Consider the following 20,410-nt stretch of genomic DNA (forward strand, 5'->3'; position numbering starts at 1 on the left):
ATACTGTATTTTTATGTGTGATGAAAAATGGACTCTTCTTGACAATTGCAAGCATTTGGGACAATGGTTGGATAAAGATGAAGTGTCAAAACACAGTTCAAAGCCAAATAGTCATCAAAGAAAATTATTGGCGTTTGTTTGATGGTTCAGATGTGTTATCCACTATAGCTTCAGGAAACCTGGTCAACTGGTTATGGCAGATGTCTACTGCAACTAGAAGGACAAAATGATGAGGATGCTTATGGTTAAGCAGTTGAGATTGGTCGATAGAGACAGGCCAGTCCTCTGGCAAGACAATGCTTGACTACATGTTGCATAAACACTACTGCTCAAACTACAGAGGCTGGACTTGGGGAAACTCCTTGGACTTGGAAACTCTGTCATCCTCTGTATTCACCAGACCTTGTACCAACTGACTACCACTTCTTCCAAGCTTTGGACACTTCTTGCAAGAAAAAATGATCAATTTTCTACAAGCTGTGAAAAATGCTTTTTACAGTTTCTTTGCCACTCACTCTCCAGGTTTCTTGGCTCTTGGTGTCACAAACTACTATTCAGGTGGCAAGACTGTGTGGATGGTTTAGGTGCATGCTTTGATTAATTGTACCCCTTATTGTTTGAGATATAATAAACTCAACTTTTGATTAGAAATTGGACATTTCATATTTAATGACCTAATATTTAACATATTTTTATTTCTTGCCTTTATCCATCTCAGTGAACAACGTCACCAGGCACCCAGGGCTCAGGTCCAAACCTGAGCGCTCTTCAGCAGCCTCTCCCCACCCTGCCTGCCCACACTGCTCCCACCTGCACCCCTGCTCTGCCCCTGTCTGCCTGTCACTCCCATGAGTCCCTGTAATGACCTTCTCACCGGAATGATTTCCCTGCTGCTGCCTTGTCTCCATGACCCAGCCTTTGTGTTATCAAAGTCAAAGAGATGTCTTAAAATCTAAATAAAATCATGTTACTCTCCTGCTCAGAGCCCTCAAATGACATCCAGTTTCACTTAGATGAAAACTCTCTTTGATATGAAAACAGTATGGTGGTTCCTCAAAAAATGAAATACAGAACTACAATATGATCTAGCTATTCTGCTTCTGGGTATATAACCCGAAGAATTGAAAACAGGGTCTTGAAAAAGCATCTGCACACCCATATTCATAGCTACATTATTCACAATAGCCAAAAGGTAGAGTCAACCCAAGCTCCCATTGGTGGATGGATGGATAGACAAAATGTGGTATACCCATGCATTATTGTTCTAGTCTGTGAAATAGAATAATAATGAAATATCATTCTATGTTTCATTTTTGAGGAACCACCATACTTTTTGCATATCAAAGAGTTAGTTTCTAGTCTCAAAAAGGAAGGAAATTCTGACAGATGCTACAACGTGGATGAACTTGGAGGACACTATATGGAGTGGAATAAGCCAGACACAAAATGACAATCTGATTCCTTCTAAGAGGTGGAATATTTGTCTACTTGGAGTGGACAAATTGCTAGGTACACGAAGTAGAAGCGTGGGTGGTGGGGTTTGAAGGGTGGGAGAAATGAAGTTTTGTTTAATGGGTATGAAGTTTCAGTTTTACAAGATGAAAAGAACTCTGGGGATTGGTTGTACAACATCAATGAATGCTTAATGCTACTGAGCTGCACAGTTAAAAAGGTTAAGATGGTAAATTTACATTATGGATATCTTGCCACAGTTAAGAAAACCTCCATACTTCCCACAGCCCGCGGGTCTCTGCTGGTCAGGCCTCTTTCTGACTCTTCAGCTCCTGTGCCCTGGGCGGACACACAGTGATTGTCCTGGCACTGGCTTCACTTCTCCTCTGGAATACTCCAAGCTTGGTGGCTTTTGCTGGCCCACCAGCCTGCACATCTCTCCTCCCAAAAGAAAATTTGCATGGCTGGTCACGTCCTCCTCCCTACCCCTCCTCTTCTCCCAGGCACTGTAGAACATCACCCCTGCCTCCCCCCGCCCCCTTTTGGCCGTGATAATATCATCATTCTCCAGGATGGATTACTGCCATCTGCCTTCCTAACCTTCTATCTCGCCTGACTGTGCCTTGGTGGCCAGAAGGGTGCTTGCCCCAAGGCAGGTCCTCAGTAACTGGCAGCTGAGTGGTGTTTTCCAAGGCCTGCATCAGGTTGACTGTTAAGAGCGGGCCCACGTTCTGTCCTGTTTTCCTCACGGGGGTCTGAGCTTCTAAGAACCTGTGCAGTCTCTGCACAGTCGGCCTGTGATCAGCAATGGCTATGCCCGCACATGAGATTAACTGCTTGGATGTGGGATTAACACAATTAATTGGCCCTCACAAGGATTAAATTATTAACCTTGAATTCAACACATTTTTTATTGGATTTATTTCATGCTTAAGGCATTAGGGAAGGGGAAGAGAGGCACAAAGAAGAATGAAACACAGGCTCTGTCTCTAAGAGCTCTGGGCCAGCTAGATTGAGATGTGAGTGGCGAGGTGACAGGTGCTCTGAGGTGCAGGGCAGGGGGATGCTACTCTTAGCCTTAGGGCTCCAGAAAGACACTATGAAAAGGCTCTGTTGGATGTGAGTTGGGAAGGATGGGGGATTCTGACCGGGGAGGAGGGAGGAAGCCTGGACCGTGACAGCAGCAAAGCCAGAGCTATGGTGGTAAAGGCAGTAGGCGCTGGAGGTGCCTGGAGGGATTTGGTAGGGCCAAACGTGGGGGCCAGAAAGCAGAGGGCCTTGAGTGCATCCGCAGCTTCTTAGCAGAAGAGTGGAGAGTCCATGGCGCCCTGGGTTGGTTGAGAGGCTGGCAGCAGGGCCCTGCTGGTGGAGAGGGCAGGGGGTGGGGCAGGGCAGGGCCTGGGTGAGGAGGAGGCCAGAAACCCTTCTGAGGGGCTGGGGCAGCACATGATGATGCTGTGTGTGTGTGTGTGTGTGTGTATTGAGAGAAAGGTGTGTTGTGTGTGTGTGTGTGTGAATGTGAACGTGGGAGAGTGTGAAAGTGTGGTGTGTGTTAGAGAGTGTGTGAAAGTGAGCATGTGTTTGTGTGTGAGAATGTGAACACGTGTGAGAGGGTGAACATGCAGTGTATGTGTGAGTGTGTGTAAGAGAGTTTGTGAATGTGAGGATGTGCAGGGAGTGTGTGTGAGTGTAAGAGAGTTTGTGAATGTGAGGATGTGCAGGGAGTGTGTGTGAGAGAGGGAGAGTGTGTGTGTGCGCGTGTGTGTCTGTGCGCACTTGCAGGCAGAGAGGGAGGCATCCTTCCCAGAGATGAGCAGCCAGAACTCCCTTGCCAGGAACTAATTTTCCAGATGCCCCACAGTCAGGTGCCAATAACGGTGTTTCTCCACTTGCAGGCCTTGGCGGCTCCCCCAGGATTCCCTCTTTCCCCACAGGAGCCACAGAGAAGCCCAGAGCAGGCGCAGGGGCACCTCTGACTTGGAGGCTGACATGTGACACCTTGTACCCTATGGCTCTGCTGGCTGTTGTCCTGTTCCTTTTCTCCAGCCACTTGCTTCTCACCTTGTTCCATTCGTGTTTAACATCCCTCAGCTGTCTCTTGGCTTGGTGGCCCGACTGTCCTTTGACCCTCTGTCTGCTCATTGCCAGCATGTGATACACCCTGGGCTCTTCTGGTTCCAGCTGCTGCCCACACCCAGGGCTGACACCTGCATAGTGTCTGCATAGAGCAAGTTGATGCTTAATAAGTATCTGTGGACTGTTTTTAACAGCAAGCAAAATGGCCCCAACTAAATACGTTTGCTTTTTAGCACTACTGCCTATGGGAATAAAAGCAATATTCAACCCATTATGGGATGTTGACATCTAATTTAGTTTCTTGCCAATGCATAGTTAGAAAAGAATCTTATTCCCATGGTACCAGTACTATCATTTCATTTCATTGATCAAAATGGGTGATGTTGGGTTGAATTCAGGTACTGCAAAAGATGGAGACTAATGTAACTGGTTTTAAAATCACAATTTTAAAAGGTGGTACAGTGTAGATAACTCAGCATTTGAATGTGCTTTTATGGGATTGGAGAGTAAAGCTCCAGAGAATGTGTGTGCAGGGGAAGCAGACTTCCTTACCTATTTGTGGGCACAGGATTGATTGTGAGTGGGGTGCCAAGTGCGCATATGCTTCCATCTCTTCACTTGCAAACCAAGTCCATTTCCTGCAGAGCATTTTATGGCAAATGCAAATAGCCAGTTCTTGCCAAAAATAGATTCCCTCTAAAGTTGAGGTTTTAAGGCATTTGTATCAGCTAGCTTCTGGTGTGTAACAACCAACCACAAAACCTCAGTGGCTTACAAGGACTATTATTTCTCCCGTGTCTTCAGGTTGCAGTGGATCTGCTCTGGTGGCTACTGTGTGGATGTCCTGGTTGGCTGGGCTTATTCATGCAGCTGTAGGTTGGTGGAGCCTGCCTGGGCTGCCTTTTCTGGGGCAGTCTTTCATGTCTTCTCAAAGTTACATGGCAAAGGGAAGGGTTAAGAATTGGGACAGTTAAAGGAGTCTACCACAGAATTGGTAACAGTAGACAGCATGCTTTAAGCAGAGTTGGTGAAGAAAGCAAAGGTATAGATACTCATGCATGGGTAGTGAAAATTGTGTCACTGTTTAGTGTTTTAAAATTATTGATCGTTAAAATTAAAAGGAACCCCATAGTAAATCCAATCCCAGCTAAACCTCTAATTTTAAAGACTAAGAAATTTGTAACCTAGATTGAGGAAGTGACTTGCTCAAGAGCTTTTTAGGTAATCATTGACCATAATTATTGAAACCTTATTTTTTTCTGAAAATATTACTTTTTGAGAGGTATGATAGTACACATTTTCCTTTGTATATCCTCCTTTTAACGAAAACCAAAATATGAAATTTACAGAATTTTAGTGTGGTTTGCAGATACGTCATGTTCTGTGACTGATTCAGAAATGTAAAATTCATGAACGTTATCATTAGAGTGAGGTAGGCAAGTCAGTGTGACAATCAGAGGAAACCTGCATGGTGGCATTTCACCCTGACTTTTATGTGTGTGACTGTATTAATACTGCAATGCCGGGGTTTAGAATTCTCACTATGCAGAGAGATACAGTGTTGGAAGTTGGAATGAGACAGGACTTGGGTTTCCAGGTTTACTTTGTTCCTGGTGATGGAACCTGGAACATATTTCATCTCTTTGGTTTTTTACTAATGTGAAAAAAATAACAATTTGGACAGGATAGAATCTAAGACCAATAGCAAGGCTAGGACTCTTAAGTTTTATATCAGTGAAAGAAATTACACAGGTTTTCACTATATTGCTATTATTAACAAGAATTAGATTTGGCTGTATTTGATGGGAAATCAGATAAATGGCTTATATAAGAGGTTATTTCTCTCTCATTAAAAATAAAGACGTTTGAAGCTAGGAATTTAGGAGGGCTGATAAGATGGCATTGAGTGTCATCAGGGATGGAGGCTTTCGTCCTTCTACTTTGCCATCCTCAGGACATGCTTTCCCTTCTCAGGATGACTTTAAGGATCATAGATGGCTACTGGCACTTGAGCAATCTTCCTCATTTAACAGGCCAGTGACTGGAAGAAATGGGAGAGGGAGCACATGTTTTTTCCTTTTTGAAAAACTTTTTATTTTGAAATAATTTTAGATTTACAGAAAAGTGGCAAAAAGAGTATAATCAGTTCCCGTATAGCCTTCATTCAGCTTTCCCTAACGTTAACATTTCATATAGACATTTATCAAAACGGAATTAACACCAGTACAGTACTATTAACCTAACCATAGTCTATTAGAATTTTGCCAACTTTTATACTAATAATGCCCCTTTTCAATTCCAGAGTCCAATTCTAGATCCCTCCTTCATCTGTGACAGTTTCTCTGTCTTTCCTTGTTTTTCATGGTCTTGATGGTGTTTAAGAGTATTGCTCAGTTGCTGGGTAGAAAGTTCCTTAGTTTGGGTTTCTGTGATGTTCTGTCATGGTTAGACTGGGTTGTGAGATTTTAGGAAGAATTCCACAGAGGTAAAGTCCCCTTCTCGTTATATGTCTGTGCACTTGACATCATCATGCTTCTTGCTGGTGATGGTAACCTTGGTCACTTGGGTAAGGTGCTGTCTGCCAGGTTTCTCCATTGTCAGTTACTCTTTCCCTTCCGAGGCTCCTGGTTAGAAGTGAGTCTCTAAGTTCAGCTCACTCTCAAGGGAAGGGGCATTAAGCTCCACCTTCTGGAACCTCTTCCTCCTTAAGGCCTATTCCTGGAACTTCCACGGAGACCTCTGCTTTTATGTCTGGAATTTAGTGTAGTATAATGAGTGGTGAAGAGTTTTGACTGGAGTCAGGCTGCTTGAGCTGAAATCTCCGCTCTGGCGCTCCTTAACGGTGTGAATCAAGCAACTTACTTAACTTCCCTGTATCTCTGTTTGCCTTGCAAAAAGGGGATAATACTTGTGCCTCTCTCAGGGTTGTCATGAGATTAAGAGGGTTTATATCCATAGGGGTGCTTAGAATTGTGCTTGGCACACAGTGAGGTGCTGCCATTATTAGCTGCTGGCCTTGTTATATGTCCACACTTAGCTATGGGTGAGGCTGAAGAATTTAGTTTTTTTTTTTTCCAGGAGGCAACAAGCCTAGCTAGCTAAAAATTGGGATGCTAAGGAATGATAGGCAGGCTGGACAGTCAGACAGCCAGCAGCATCTGTCACAATTGCTGTACTCAGAATCTGGGCCACTAGACCTATAGCAGGTGAGACGGTGATGTAACATTTCCCAGTATACAGTCTCCCTTGGACAGGATCTATGGTGTTGACTAAGTGCTCATTCTGGGCCCCAGGAGAGTGAGAAACACAGACTGCAGCCAGAAGGCAGCTGAGAGGTCACCAGGAACTAAGGGTCCTGCTAGGTTTGCTTGATCAGTGGGGAACAATCAACTTTCCTCTCTGGCTAGGAGTCCCCCGTGGAGGATTCTTTTTGAGTGGTTCACACCAGTACCTTCTGGTTGGGGGAAGGAAGACTACATCCGTTTGAAAATGTTTGATGTGTCTGCTTTCTTCAAAATACATTTAATCTTCATAAAGTGAAGGTGGCTCCTTTACAAACTGCCATAAGAAGTGGGGTGGGCTAGAAGGCTTTGTAAAGATCAGAGCCGCCCTACACTGTATTATCTGTTGACAGGAGGGGATGAGAAGGAGGATCCCTGGGGCTGACGTCAGGGGACCCACAGGAATGGCGCAGAACCTGCTCCAACCACACCTTTCATGTCTCCGGTGCTCCTTCAGGGGACAAAATGTAGCACCAGGAACCAAGGGCTAGATCACTGCCAAGTCTCACTTTTGGTTTTCAGTTTTGAAAGGTGAACGCAAAGAGAAAAGACCAAGAGTGGCTTCTCCTGCAGATGGGAGCTGAAAACTGTAATTATAGCCAGAGTGCAGCATGCCCTGTCTGACCACTGCTTCAACTCCTGAAGTTTGATCCTGACAGGTGCCTCTTAACAAGCATTCATTCCCCTTCCTTGTCATTGTGTAGGTGCCTTGGAACAGATGTGTCCTCTCAGTCTAATGCAGACTCTGCCAGATTCCTACGTATCACATAATATTATGTTTGGAGAATGATGGTGTTAAAGGTCATAGCCACTAGCTCGCCCATGTGGCCTGCAGCTAGCCATTTAACCTCTCTGGGCTCCAAGCTTCTTATCTGTAAAATGAGGGTGTTGACCTACATGATCTAAGGTCCCTTCCAGCAAAAGCTGCTTTGGGCTCTTTGCCCTGCTGTTAGGGCACGTGGAACTTGTCGCCTGACACATTCTCCAGAGCTGCCCAGGGGTGCTGCATCTTGTCCTTCAACCCGGGACTTTAGAAATCACCTTTTTGCTCATGCATCCATTTCCCAGAACATACGTCCCTATCATTTGTTTCTCTGCGTGACGCCAAGCAGCTCCAACACACAGAGTCTGCCTTCCCTTCTTGGCGTCTGGAAGCCTCAGCTGCAAGACTACAGGAGGATTGCCTTGTTCTGCCAGCCCCTCACTCCTCCTTCTGGTCAGGTTCTATTAGGAATGACAACCCTGAAGCAGATTCGTGCCTTTAATCACGTCACTGTGTCCAGGGAGCCTGGATCTATGTACCGACATCCCTCGTTCTTTTTCATTCCTTTGATCAGAGAATGTGACTGACATGCCCTCTCATGACAGGCTTCCTTCCAATCCCTTAAACATCTTGCAAAATTCTCAGGCCCCTGCTGTCCCCAGATGCACAGTGAATGTGAAGCTGTCTTCCTGATTCTGGGGCTGCTGCCCCTTTAAGGGCCTGTAGAAAGATGCAGCCCTGGCAAGATGCTGTGCACCCTGGGTGGTGCAGCTCCTTCCAAGGCCCATTTGCCAGCAGTCTGAGAGCACCGTTGTGCCCCAGGGCAATAACTGTGTCCTGCTGCTCCGAATACAGACCAGCACCCCACTGTATATTTTGCCCCTTCATTTTTGTAACAATCACGTAATCATCTGACTTCCTTTTAGTCTTTTGCTCCAACATTTACTGAGAATTTGCCCTGTCCAGGCTCCTCTGTAACACTTTCAAGTTTATGCATCTTTTTTCAGGTACTTTTCATAGCATACTTGATTTTTATGACATCCCTAGGCCAGAACAGAGATCAGAAATCTGAGTCCCAGAGAATTTGAATGATTTGCTTGATCTGGTAGAGAGAGAACACCTGCCTAGCTGGGTCATCTATCTCTCCTAATCTAGGATCTCTGATATTTCATGCTTTTGATGAGGTATAATTTAGCGGTTGCTGGCTTCAAGTCATGGGCTTTGGAGAATGGGGACCAAAGCTCCTCTGTGCTTATGTACTTGGCCTTCAGGATGGTACGTGATTTGTGGGATTGCATCAATGATGCAAAAATTGAGAAATTTTCTTTTCTTTTCTTTTTTTTATTTTTATTAAATCATAGCTGTGTACATTAGTGCAATCAAGGGGTACAATGTGATGGTTTCATATACAATCTGAAATATTCTGAAATTTTCAATCAAGCCCTCTCTTCCTTAGATTTTGCTCTGATCTCCTCTTTTAAAAAACAGTTGAACAAAAAGTAGAAGAGAACATAAGCTATTGAAAATAGTTTCACTTGGCCAGGAAGATTGTGGATAAATTATATTTTCTCTCTTTAATTCAGAATTGCACCAACATTGCTAAACCTTATTGGCAAACCAAGTAAAAATTTAAAAATTAAAATGAGGAAAATTATGCCAGAATCTGTAAGGTTTCTAATAGAAACACTAATCTCTGTGAGCCTTTTGAGGCCAGGACATCTTTTTCATCTTTTATCCCCAGAGTTTTCTGCAAGTTGTGACCCTCTATAAACATTGAAAAATGTTACAAACAACCATGTGGATGATTCTTTGCTGAGCCAGGGACCATTTAATCATTCAGAGCCTTGATCACCCCAAGAATCATGTGTCTAAATATTAATTAGATGAGTTAAAAGTTCAAGAAAATAGCTAGCAGGAACTAGTTTCAAAACAAGAGGTCAGAGGAGTGAATTTGGAATGTTCTCACCCCAAAGAAATGATAAATACTTGAGGTGATGGATATTCTAATTACCTTGATTTGATCATTATGCATTGTATGCTAGTATCAAAATATCACATATACTCCATCAATATGTACAAGTATTGTGTGCCCATAAAAATTATAAAGAAAAAAAGAAAACATAAAAAGCAAAGAAAAAAAGAAAAAATAAAAAGCAAAGAAAATATTTAGGAGGATCTCTTTTCTGAAAAGAGGAGATCAGAGAAAATCTGGGGAAGAGAGGGCTTGATGGAAAATTTCTCAATTTTTCCCTCATTGATAAATCCCACAAATCATGTACCATCCTGAAGGCCAAGCTTTGGTCCCCATTCTCCAAGGTCTATGACTCGAAGCCAGCAACCACCAAATTACACCTCGTCAAAAGCATGAAATATCAGAGATCCTGGATTAGAAGAGGTAGATGACCTAGCTCAGTAGGTGGTCCCTCTCTACCAACTACTTTCACATAAATTATGATTTTTCTTCAATATCATACTGACACTTTCCATATTGCTGCCTGGAGACAATCAAATATATGTTTCGTATACTTGGGCCTTCGTTTACCCTTGGATACATAGGCTCCTGCATTTTTGGCATTATATAGCTGCAATGAACATTTTTGGGGTACAACTTTAAAATTCTTTTGAGCTATTTGCTTAGTCTAGATTCTCTCAAGTGTGATGACTAGGTTAAAGATTTTCATGGTTCTTTATAAGTATTGCCGTATTGTTATTGAAATAGTTGTATTTATTTATCCCGTCATCCAAGTGTGAGTTAAATTTCTTGACCCGAATTATTCCTGGATGGAGTCCCTTCCATTTATAACAGGTAATTCTTGGGGTCCTGCGTTAACAGTCTTATGGTTGATTGCACCTTATTTTTTCCATTGCAGTTCTTCTCAAATTTTCTCAGTTGTGGTGTGACCAGCCATGAGATCGTGGATGAGTGACTTAATCTGAGTCTGCCTCTTATTGTTTGTCTGTAGACGGGAGCTATAAATTGTTTCTGGGTTCTTAAGAGGATTGAACAGTAGAATTTATGGAATTTTTCTATAAATGATACAAAAGCTGTCACTGATGGTGGAATTGATTGCCTGTTAATGCTGCTCTGAATGACCCTCCCCAGAAGGGCTGCTACCAAGTTCCCATGGCAGACCGGGGCACTGTGAGCTCAGTGATGGTGTGCCCAGCATCGCTGCACCAGGGTGGAGATAGTGGGATAGGGACGGACACACATGGTGACAAGAGAAGGTCTAGAAGTGCCTCAGACAGCACTAATCGCAGACCAGCATCTGTGGGCCATTTAACAACTATTGTACCCTTCCAGCCACACTGTCTGGATCCTGTGCTGGGCCCCAAAATGCAAAGTCTTGTGACATTCTTTTATCCATCAATGTCATGCACCTTGTTTTCTAGTTCACTGTGTGGTTAATTGCAAATATGAATGGGTCAGTGGTTACAGGTCAAGACTTCTTCCATACACACACACTCTCTAAATATAAAATAAATGCTTGAAGTATAGCACCTCACATTTTAATCTTGTAATCTCCTCTCAGTTCCTCAATATAGGTCTTTTGTCGATTTAAAAATAACTAATACTTTAGAGTTTTTAGCTACACAAGAGACAGTGGTCTCGGTGCTTTACATGCATTAATCTTGTTTTATCCCATGTAATAGTGCTATGAGGTAGGCACTACCATGAGCTTCATTTTACTGATTGGGAAACAGTCTGGGAGCTCAAGTAACTTGCCTACGATCACTTAGCTGGTGAGTGACAGAGACAGGATTAGAATTTAGGTCTTTAAAATATTCTGCTCATTGGTGTTTTGGGACTGTGGTTTGGCCAGACCCACACGCATGACTTATTCTGAAGCAGAGATTCGTGGCCATGCCTGCTGGGTATCCCTCCCTTCTACTGCCTTCTGAGAGATGCATGCAGATTTCCACACAGAAGGGATGACTGTGGTGTCACAGTGGAGAGTCAAGGGTAAGGACCATGCCTCTGACAGGGTGGTGGGTACAGTGTTGACAATTAATAAGGCAGTGTGGACCTGTGTGAGTGTGGGTGGGGTGAAGGCAAGGGGAATGTGTTCCTGCAGGCAGTCTTGTTGGAGTTTCTGTGCATTCACTTTCAACACGTATTTGTTGACTACCGTCTATGTGCTATGATCATTTGTAGTGTGCTTGCTATGAGTCAGGCGCTGTGGTAGGTGTTTTATACACATTTCTGTGTTCTTCTCAATGAAGTTGTGTGCTACATATTGCTCTTTTATAGATGAGGAAATTGAAGCAAATACTTCAAGTTTACAGAATCAGAACCAGGATTCCAACTTAGAGAACAGCGAGTGTGAGATAGTTATTTTTATAATTTTATTTCATCTCCATAATTCTTTCATCCACAAATGTGTAATAAGAGCCTGTTAGATGCCAGTGCAGTTAGGCAGTGAGTTATGAAGTGAACCCCGATTTGCTGCTGCCAGGGAGGATATTGACAATGTTACGTGGAAAGTACCAGACTCTGTGTCTCTCTGCCTGTGATGGCGAGTGTCGGGAACATTCTTCAGCTTGAATTTAAGCTGAAAGTTATTTGTCACACCAGAAAGGAAACCAACAAGATGGTCTTAGACACTCAGTGCAGTAGAGAACACAGGGCTGAAGAGGGGTCCTTGGAACAGAGAATCAAGTAAATTACAGGGCACTTCGAGCTCAGACAGTGAAACCCCACCCAGCAGGTTTGGTTGCAGCCTGGTCTGGAGTGACTGACGAGGACTCTGCTACTTCGGGCACTGCAGGATGCAGCAGAGGAGAACCAGAGGAACACACGGAGCAGGAGTAGATGAGAACAAACACAATTACTGACCACGCTGGTGGGGGAGGAGGAACCAGCGATTATTGGTGGTGAAGGTGTAGTACTTCTGGTTTGCTATATATAATCATGTGTCAGCTCCATCCCAAAGCAAAAATAGGCATTTTCTATTATTTCTTTTGTTCCCCTCATTAAACCTCAGTTCAATTATTCCTTGTGGTTTTGCCATAGATGAGATCTGTACAGATGTATTGTGTGTGTGTGTGTGTATGTGTGTGCGCGCACAGGTGTTCACATTAATATGACTGTTGAAGTGCAGATTGCACATCCTCGGGGGTGACCAGCTAAGTCTTCCAGACTCCTGCACTTTGAAATTGGCCCTGGGGATCCAGGAATGAATATGGCACAGCCTTTTCTCTTACGGGATCAAAACAGAGGTCAATACTGTAAGTTCAGCCGGAAGCTCCTTGAGGGCAAGATCTATGCCATGTGTGAATTTGTGTCTCCTTTGTGTCCCCAGCAGGCATCATGCCTGACACAAAGCTACTCCATAAATGTTTCCTGACTGAGTTGAATAAATGACATATGAAGTGTTATGGAAACAGAACAGTAGGTCTTTTCATTTATAATTTTCTGTGGCCTTCAAAATCACATAATTTAGCTTTTCTAGAATTTTGTCTAGAGGAAGCAGCAGCAGGCTCTGAGTAGGCCCAAGTGACTTTCCTAGGAATAAAGAACTTCCTGTGAATAGGATCGGGCTTGCTCTAAAGCTCCTTTTCTTTTATTTATTTATTTATTTTTTTATTGCTGGGGATTCATTGAGGATACAATAAACCAGATTACACTGATTGCATTTGTTGGCTTTTGCTCAGTTGAGGTTGCTGTGTACATGACCTTAGGTTAACTGTGCTGCAAGTTAACTGTCCTGTCACTCACTCCCTGACCGCTCTTCCTTTAAGGAAGGCTTCATTGAGCAGCAGGTATTTCAGTCCATCTTGAAAGATTGGACTGTGAGGTTATGATTGAGGCTGTTGAGACACCAAAGAAGATAGCCCACCTCACGTGAAAGATTTGCAACTCTGACAGTATATAAATCCAATCTGAGGCCCCTGAACAAAGACTCAGGCCTGGATCATTTCCTCCAATACATAACAGTTGCCTGAATTTGTGTTAAGGGAAGGATTCTGAATTCTTATACTCGTGTTAGATTGATTGGCTAAGCTTGTCATGTTTGTGGGAAGGGCACTGGTGTCATCTGTATCACACATTAGCCATTCCCATAGCAAGTCCGGGCTCTTCAAAATAACCCCTACTTCTTTCTTTCTCCTTAACTTCACATGTAGGGTTAACAGGGCCTGGCCATATATTCAGTGTCAACTCACCTAGAAGGGCCCCTCTCCACCTTCTCATCAGTCAAGTCCTCATCACGAAAGCATTTCTTATCAGACTGAATGGATAGAGCAGGCTTTGAAGAGATTCTAGTGGAGGTTTTCTTTTGCAAAACAATTACCAGAAAGAAATTACACATGTGGGAAGACACAGAAGAATAAACATGTTAGCACTGATCCCTGTAACGTAATAATACCTAATCATTTCTTCTAGAATCATTAAAGTATGAATTGAGCCATGAAGTTTAAACTTCCAGATTTACTTTGACTATGTGTTAAAACTTATACAAAGCGTAGAACAGTTTAATGCAGGTAACTATAGAATTGATTGTCAAATTTTCTTCCTTCTTAAGTGGCTTGTTCCAGTTGTTAAGATATCTTTGGTGATACACTGTCATCATCCTAAGGTCAAGTGTTGTGTTTTGTTTCAATGCAATTACATGCTTGGGGGTCACTGGACTGCCGGCCCCTGCACTAATGGCCCAGGTTGTTCTGGCTTTGGAGGTCTTATGTCTTTATCTTATGTCCTGTTTTGATGGCAGCTGACAACCTCTTGGCTGCTATCAGTTTGCCAGCTTTTAGCAGTAGGTCTTTTCATTTATAATTTTCTGTGGCCTTCAAAATCACATAATTTAGCTTTTCTAGAATTTTGTCTAGAGGAAACAGCAGCAGGCTCTGAGTAGGCCCGAGTGACTTTCCTAGGAATAAAGAACTTTCTGTGAATAGGATCGGGCTTGCTCTAAAGCTCCTTTTCTTTTATTTTTTATTTTTTTTTTATTGTTGGGGATTCATTGAGGGTACAATAAACCAGATTACACTGATTGCATTTGTTGGCTTTTGCTCAGTTGAGGTTGCTGTGTACATGACCTTAGGTTAACTGTGCTGTAAGAGATCAACTGACTTCATGGCCAGCCCTGAGCTCAAACTGGAAACCACTGGTCTAAAGATTAAGACTTTAGACTAGAAAGTCTAGATATACCTGTTAGAACTTGCATAGCCTCTTTGACATTTGGAAGAACATACCCTCCTTCAGTCTGGCTCCCCAATAGTTTAAGAATTTAGTTTCTTGGTTAAGGGCTGTATTAACATCAGAAAGTTATAAAAATTAATACCTGTTCTGAGGGGTAATAATAATTAAGACAAAGTAGTGGCAGAATTTGCCAAATGGAAAAATGGATACATTTTTGGAAAAAAGGCCTTTTTTGATTAATTAATTTTTTTCCTTTTCTTTTAAGGGACAGAAGGAGAGCAGAGGCTTTCTGATGAAAAGTCATCATTTGAAACGGTTGCCTAATATTAGTCAGCTGGCAAGTCCTCCAGCAAACAGGCAATATGCTGCTGCTGTAATACACATCACTGGCAGCTAATCCCTTTATTGATTTTTTTTCCCTCTGAACTTGCTGACAGCAAAAAATTAGGTCTAGAGGAATATTTGCAGTTCAAGTTCTATTTGAAAATATTTAGAATCTAAAATGACCTTTAAAAGAGAAAGGGCCGCAGGGAATGGGATTTAAGTGCTTAGGAACAGGGTGCAGTATGAAGGGTGGGGTTGAAGGGGAATGCCTTTCTAATGCCAGTGTCAGGGCAGGCCATCTTGGACAAGTGTCCTCTGTCCCGGGGCTGTGTAAGAGCCCAGGGCCAGGTTGACCCTTGGCCCTGTTGCAAACGAGATGAAGTTTGTTTTGGTCCTATTTAGTCTTTACTGCACTTTTTCTCCCTCTGATGGCCTGCTCCCACCAGCTCTTACATCTCTCTTGGCCTTTCTGGTTTGTCCAGAGCTCCCACTGTCTCCTCCCTGCAGGCCTGCATACTTTCAATGCCTCATGCTCCCAAATCACCTCTGTCACTCCTTCCATCTCAGTCTATTTTTAAGAGGAAAGCAATCTAATTAAGCCGACTTAAGATGCAAATGCTGATGGTCCTTCATTCTCCATGCAATAGTCTGGAGGGAAGTAGGTTTTTTCTTTGTGTTTATCTGCTGATCAGTATGCCAAAGTGGTAGGTGTATGTGTGGTGGGCGGTGGTGGGGGTGTGGGGCAGGAAGAAGTGGTGGCTGTGTTTTAAAAAATGAATCAAAAGAAAGCACAAGTCCAAGCAAAAGCGTGCCACTCAATATTCTCTGCCCTACCCGGTGACCTCCCTCTCCTCCTTCCTTTAGCCTCATCATGGAGCACAAAATTAATACTCCACCAGTAGACTTGCTGTGCCATACTGAGCTTGTATGAGACTCAGTCATACTTTAGCAGTTATTTTACCTTGGTATATCCAAATTAATGCAATGAGTTTTATTTGAAGTTTTATCCTTTTCTTTTCAATATCACATTGCTGAGGACAGCAGTATCTCCATTAATTCTCAAATTGTATGATTATCTGTTACTGGTGGTTTGACCCAGGACTTTGTCACCTAATTCCCTGGGCCCTCAGTTTCCTTATTGTGAAGTGAGAAATATGACCAGATACCTCTAAGGTCACTTTGAACTGAAAAATTCTAGGTTTTTTACTATGCCTGACTCTCTGTTGCTTCTGAATCCCATTTCGAAAAGCCTCCACTTAAGGAAAAGGCCACCAACCTCCATCCGCCCAGCCTCGCATCCATCCATCCACTCATCCAGTCATCCGTTTGGGCATCTATCCCTTATGTGCCGAGTATGATAGTGAACTGCAACAGGGAAGGGTGCTGTGAATGCAAAAGCCATAGAAGGTATGGCTCTGTCCCTAGGGAATTTACACTTTCGTATTAGAGACAACATTGGCTATGTAAAATAGCCAGATACCAGAAACAAATGCAAGTGTGTGTCATCAGGATGTGCTCATAAATCTATCTTTAAATGTGTAATTATGCTTCACTTGACCAGCCAAAGAAAGAAAAATTGTATAATTAGATTGTAAGTTCTTTGAGGCCTGAACACACAATACTTTTTGATGCACATTTGCTGAAACTCTTGATAAAGTAAATACAGTGGGGATAGATGATTCGGGGGTACACTGTATACTGGCTGCGGAAGGGTTGATGTAGGCTGACTGACTAAGGAGGGGCTCGGTGTAGATGGGTCCAGTCTGGAAAGGATTAGTGTAGACTGGCTTCCCAGAGGGGGACATGTGTGACATGAGAGGGTTGGGAGTTTGTGTTCTATGTTCTAGTTCTAGACGGTGCTACCCATTAACATCACTTTTCTTTGAAACTGAATATACTTCATTTGTCATTTCAAATCTGCAATTAGCCTTAACTTGTCAATGCTAAGACTAGGTGACAGTAGGTTCAGGTTCATAGGCAGGAGCTGGGACCAGGGGAGCCATAGCCACACGTATTCCTCTTCTGTCACTGGGTCCTTGAATTTCATCATGCCAAAGCATATCCCTCATTTCCTGAAAACTCTTACAAGTCTTCCTTCCTGAGTACTGACCCTGACCAGGATTTGCCATCTCTTTCTCTAGAATCATGGTGCTACCAGCTGCCCAGCTAGAAGGATCACCTTAACCCGGACAGTCCCATTGCTGGAGTCTAACTATCAGCTTGGACCTTTGCCTGTTAACTGTTATAACTAATCTAGTTTGCATTGGAGACATTGATATTTGGACTGTTGGTCATTCTCATTCTGACCAGACCTTTTTACCCACGCCTGCTCATTCTTATTGTACATCCTTCCTTATTAGCTTACTTCTGAAGTCCAATGCCTGGAAGCTGGGCTTATGAGTAATGACATAGAGAAAGAGTTAGGAAGTAGGAGTACTGGGAGTTTGGAAAGTCAGGGGTCTAGAACCAGCTAAGAGTCCTGGATATGGGAGGAGACTCACACATGCTTGTCAGGCAGCAACCTCAGGCCCCCACTGTAGAGAAAACCTGCACAACTCAAGACATGTTGTGGGTAGCCAGGAAGGTTTTTAGACCTTTCCTGCTGGGTATAGGTTCAATCCTAGGGCCTGGTCCATCTGGAATCACTTAGGTAGGAGAAGAGAAATGGGTGGGATGGCTGGAAAGAGTTAGTGAGGGAAACAAAAAGAAGGGATAATGATGACATTGGCATTGATTATGTTGAAATAGTGTTCATCAGGCACTGGTGAAATTTCTAAAGAAAGGATTTCTTTAATTCCTAAAGAAAGGACATTAAAGTTCTGAATTTTGTCCCCTAATCATAGCGTTTTACTGGAGAATTACATGTGCTTGAATGAATGAAGGTATGTGTTACTCTAAGTGGCTAAAGTTCCTGATTATAGAAACAATGTTGATTGTAAATCCTGACACCTTGTAAATCAGGCCCTCAGTGTAAAAATTGTGTCCTCACTGATCCCTTGCCAGACCTGAAATCTTTCAGCAGTGTGGGGTTAAATAAATGTAGCAGCTCATGACATTTGGTGGCCTTCACACCCCACCCTGGCATCAGAATGTTCACTCTCAAATTCCAGGCCTGATTTGCTCTTAATTGTTGAAAATGCACGTGGGATTAACTTGGTAAATGGTAAAAATTAGTGGTTTGTTAAGTTATACCTTTTCATTCTTTAAATAAGGTTGGGATCGAATTCTTCTTTGGGTCACCTAGGACAAGGGTAGTTGAGCCTATTAGAAATGTAAGTAGGTATCACTTTCAGATTTAGGGATAGCTATTTAGACACACCAATTTAACATCCTAACGGTTGATGTGTTAGTCACCAAATAGTTCCTTTATTGTTTATTAAATCCATATTCCTTAGACTTGATTTTCTTCCCTCCTCTTCCTCATCTTTCTTCTTTCTGATCCCCCTAAACAAATTACATTGTCAACTTCGGAGGACAGAGACTGTGTTTCTTAATTTTCTCACCTCAACACCTTGAGCTCTGTCTGATCCCCAAAGCTGTGGATGATGGATAATTCCAAACATAGATAAGATTATGATGTTCGATAAACAAGAGTGTTTTCTGGAAGTGGCAGGTCCTGAGTAAAGGCTGTGCGTTTGTCCACATGCTGGTCTGTGGTAGAGTGAGCCCCAGTGTGCCGGCCTCTTTGCTGTGTACAGCAGCCAGGTTTGGCTTCAGCAAAGCTCATCCCCTGCAGACATGGAAACAGACCTCTCCATGGTCAGCCTCACCCGCTGGGCTCTGCACAACATTGCTTCTTGGAAACTCTTCCTTCACGTGGAAGCATTTTGCCAAAGGAGAAGCATTCTTTCTGATTTTCTTGGGTGGGGGGTTCTTCTTCCTCCCAGGTCTGCTAAAGACCAGCACAGACTATTAGCCACTGCCAATAAGAACAGCAATTGCTTTTAGAGCTTGAGGAAAATGGCAGGGGACAGATCACATGATGAGATTCTGGAGGCCCCATCTCCTCTGTCATCTTGAACGATCTTTTTCACAGTTGCTCAGGGGGCATTTGTTCACTAAATTTTACACAATTGACCTGAGCAGTAGATAGATAGATAGATGTGCAGGCCCTGTAGCTTGTTTTGCCCCAGCTGCCAGCATCTGAGGTGTGGAAGCCTCTGCTCTCCTAGTCTGTTTCAGATATATTTCAGGCTGGTCCAGCTTGATACTGCACCCTGCCCTCCCTGGTCCCTGACTCTTGGTCCTTGATCATTACAAAAGGAAGAATCACCTGCTCTGTTATATGCCTCGCCAACCTTGGATGTGTGGCAATGTCTTACTGGGACTATTGGCAGCTAGCTCTTTTGTTTATTTTGTTAAACCTCTCTTCCTAGGGCTCTGACACAAATCTCTGGACCAAGGAGCCTGGGGGCTCCAAAGCAACACATCCCCCTGCATTTGGACTAACGCTGGCCTCACTCTGATCTTAGACTGAGCTTGTAAATGGTGAAATTTTCTCAGGATGAATGTTTTCCTGGCAGTCTTGGTCCAGATAAACTTCTAGAAGGCCCAGAGAGCGGAATAGACAGGTAATCTGGGACTAGACCGCAGATATTCTGAATTCCAATCAGCACTTCTGCTTTAAGCTGCAGCTGCCCTACTGACCCTCTGGACATGGCTAGACATGTCTAAAGCTCCTGGCAGTCATGGTTTAGGCTGTTAAGATGTTACCTTCGGTGCTTTTCTGGGGAGCTGATATTTAATGCTGCTTTCAGAGACCTGCACAGAGCAGCGCTCCACAGACGATCTTAATTATGATATTAATGTGGATTTTGGTCCTTGATTACCTTCTCCCGAGAATTCTTTCCTTCTAAAACTTTAATTTCTTGAAACCTTTTCCTAATTTATCTTCTTCCCTGCCTGAGTGACTGGATACTATAAGAAAGAGCAGGGTTTGGGTGCTGCTGTAGTGAGGAAGCCATTATCAATGAATCAGAGTGACAGGTTCAGTTCATGGTCAAAGAATCAAGGACCTGGGTAGGAAACCAGAGCTAATCCAAGGAGTCTGAGTGGGTGCCAAGAACCAAGAGGGTGGTGCCAACAGCCCCAGTCTGGAGAGAGAGCCGTATTTTGGGAATTAGATGCATTTTCCGGGTACCAGGAGTTTTGTAGTCTGGCTGGCTTGGCATCAGGAACCCACAAAGGTGGCATCAAGTAAGGAGAGTTGATCTGTAGGGCACACCTGATAGGGGTGTGAACTGGGGCAGGCCAATTCTGCCCTCCCTGACAAGGCCTCTGCTTGTCCCTCCTCCTCTGTTATTTCTTCTCAGCTTCCTGATTGCCTGTCTGCTTCCCTCCTTAACCTGCATTTCATTTATTTCGTTGATCGTG

General features: G+C 43.4%; 1 protein-coding gene and 1 pseudogene across 1 annotated transcript in view; one reads left to right on the forward strand and one right to left on the reverse strand.

The window, feature by feature from the left end:
• The window catches only part of TMEM178B (transmembrane protein 178B), a 378,707-nt gene that overhangs the window by 79,674 nt on the left and 278,623 nt on the right, over nt 1-20,410 (forward strand). The gene's annotated exons all lie outside the window — the stretch shown is intronic.
• LOC128560241 (mitochondrial calcium uniporter regulator 1-like) overlaps nt 1-20,410 on the reverse strand; it is an 85,375-nt pseudogene that overhangs the window by 58,905 nt on the left and 6,060 nt on the right.

Source organism: Nycticebus coucang, chromosome 11 (genome assembly GCF_027406575.1).
Source record: "Nycticebus coucang isolate mNycCou1 chromosome 11, mNycCou1.pri, whole genome shotgun sequence".
Classification (NCBI taxonomy): domain Eukaryota; kingdom Metazoa; phylum Chordata; class Mammalia; order Primates; family Lorisidae; genus Nycticebus; species Nycticebus coucang.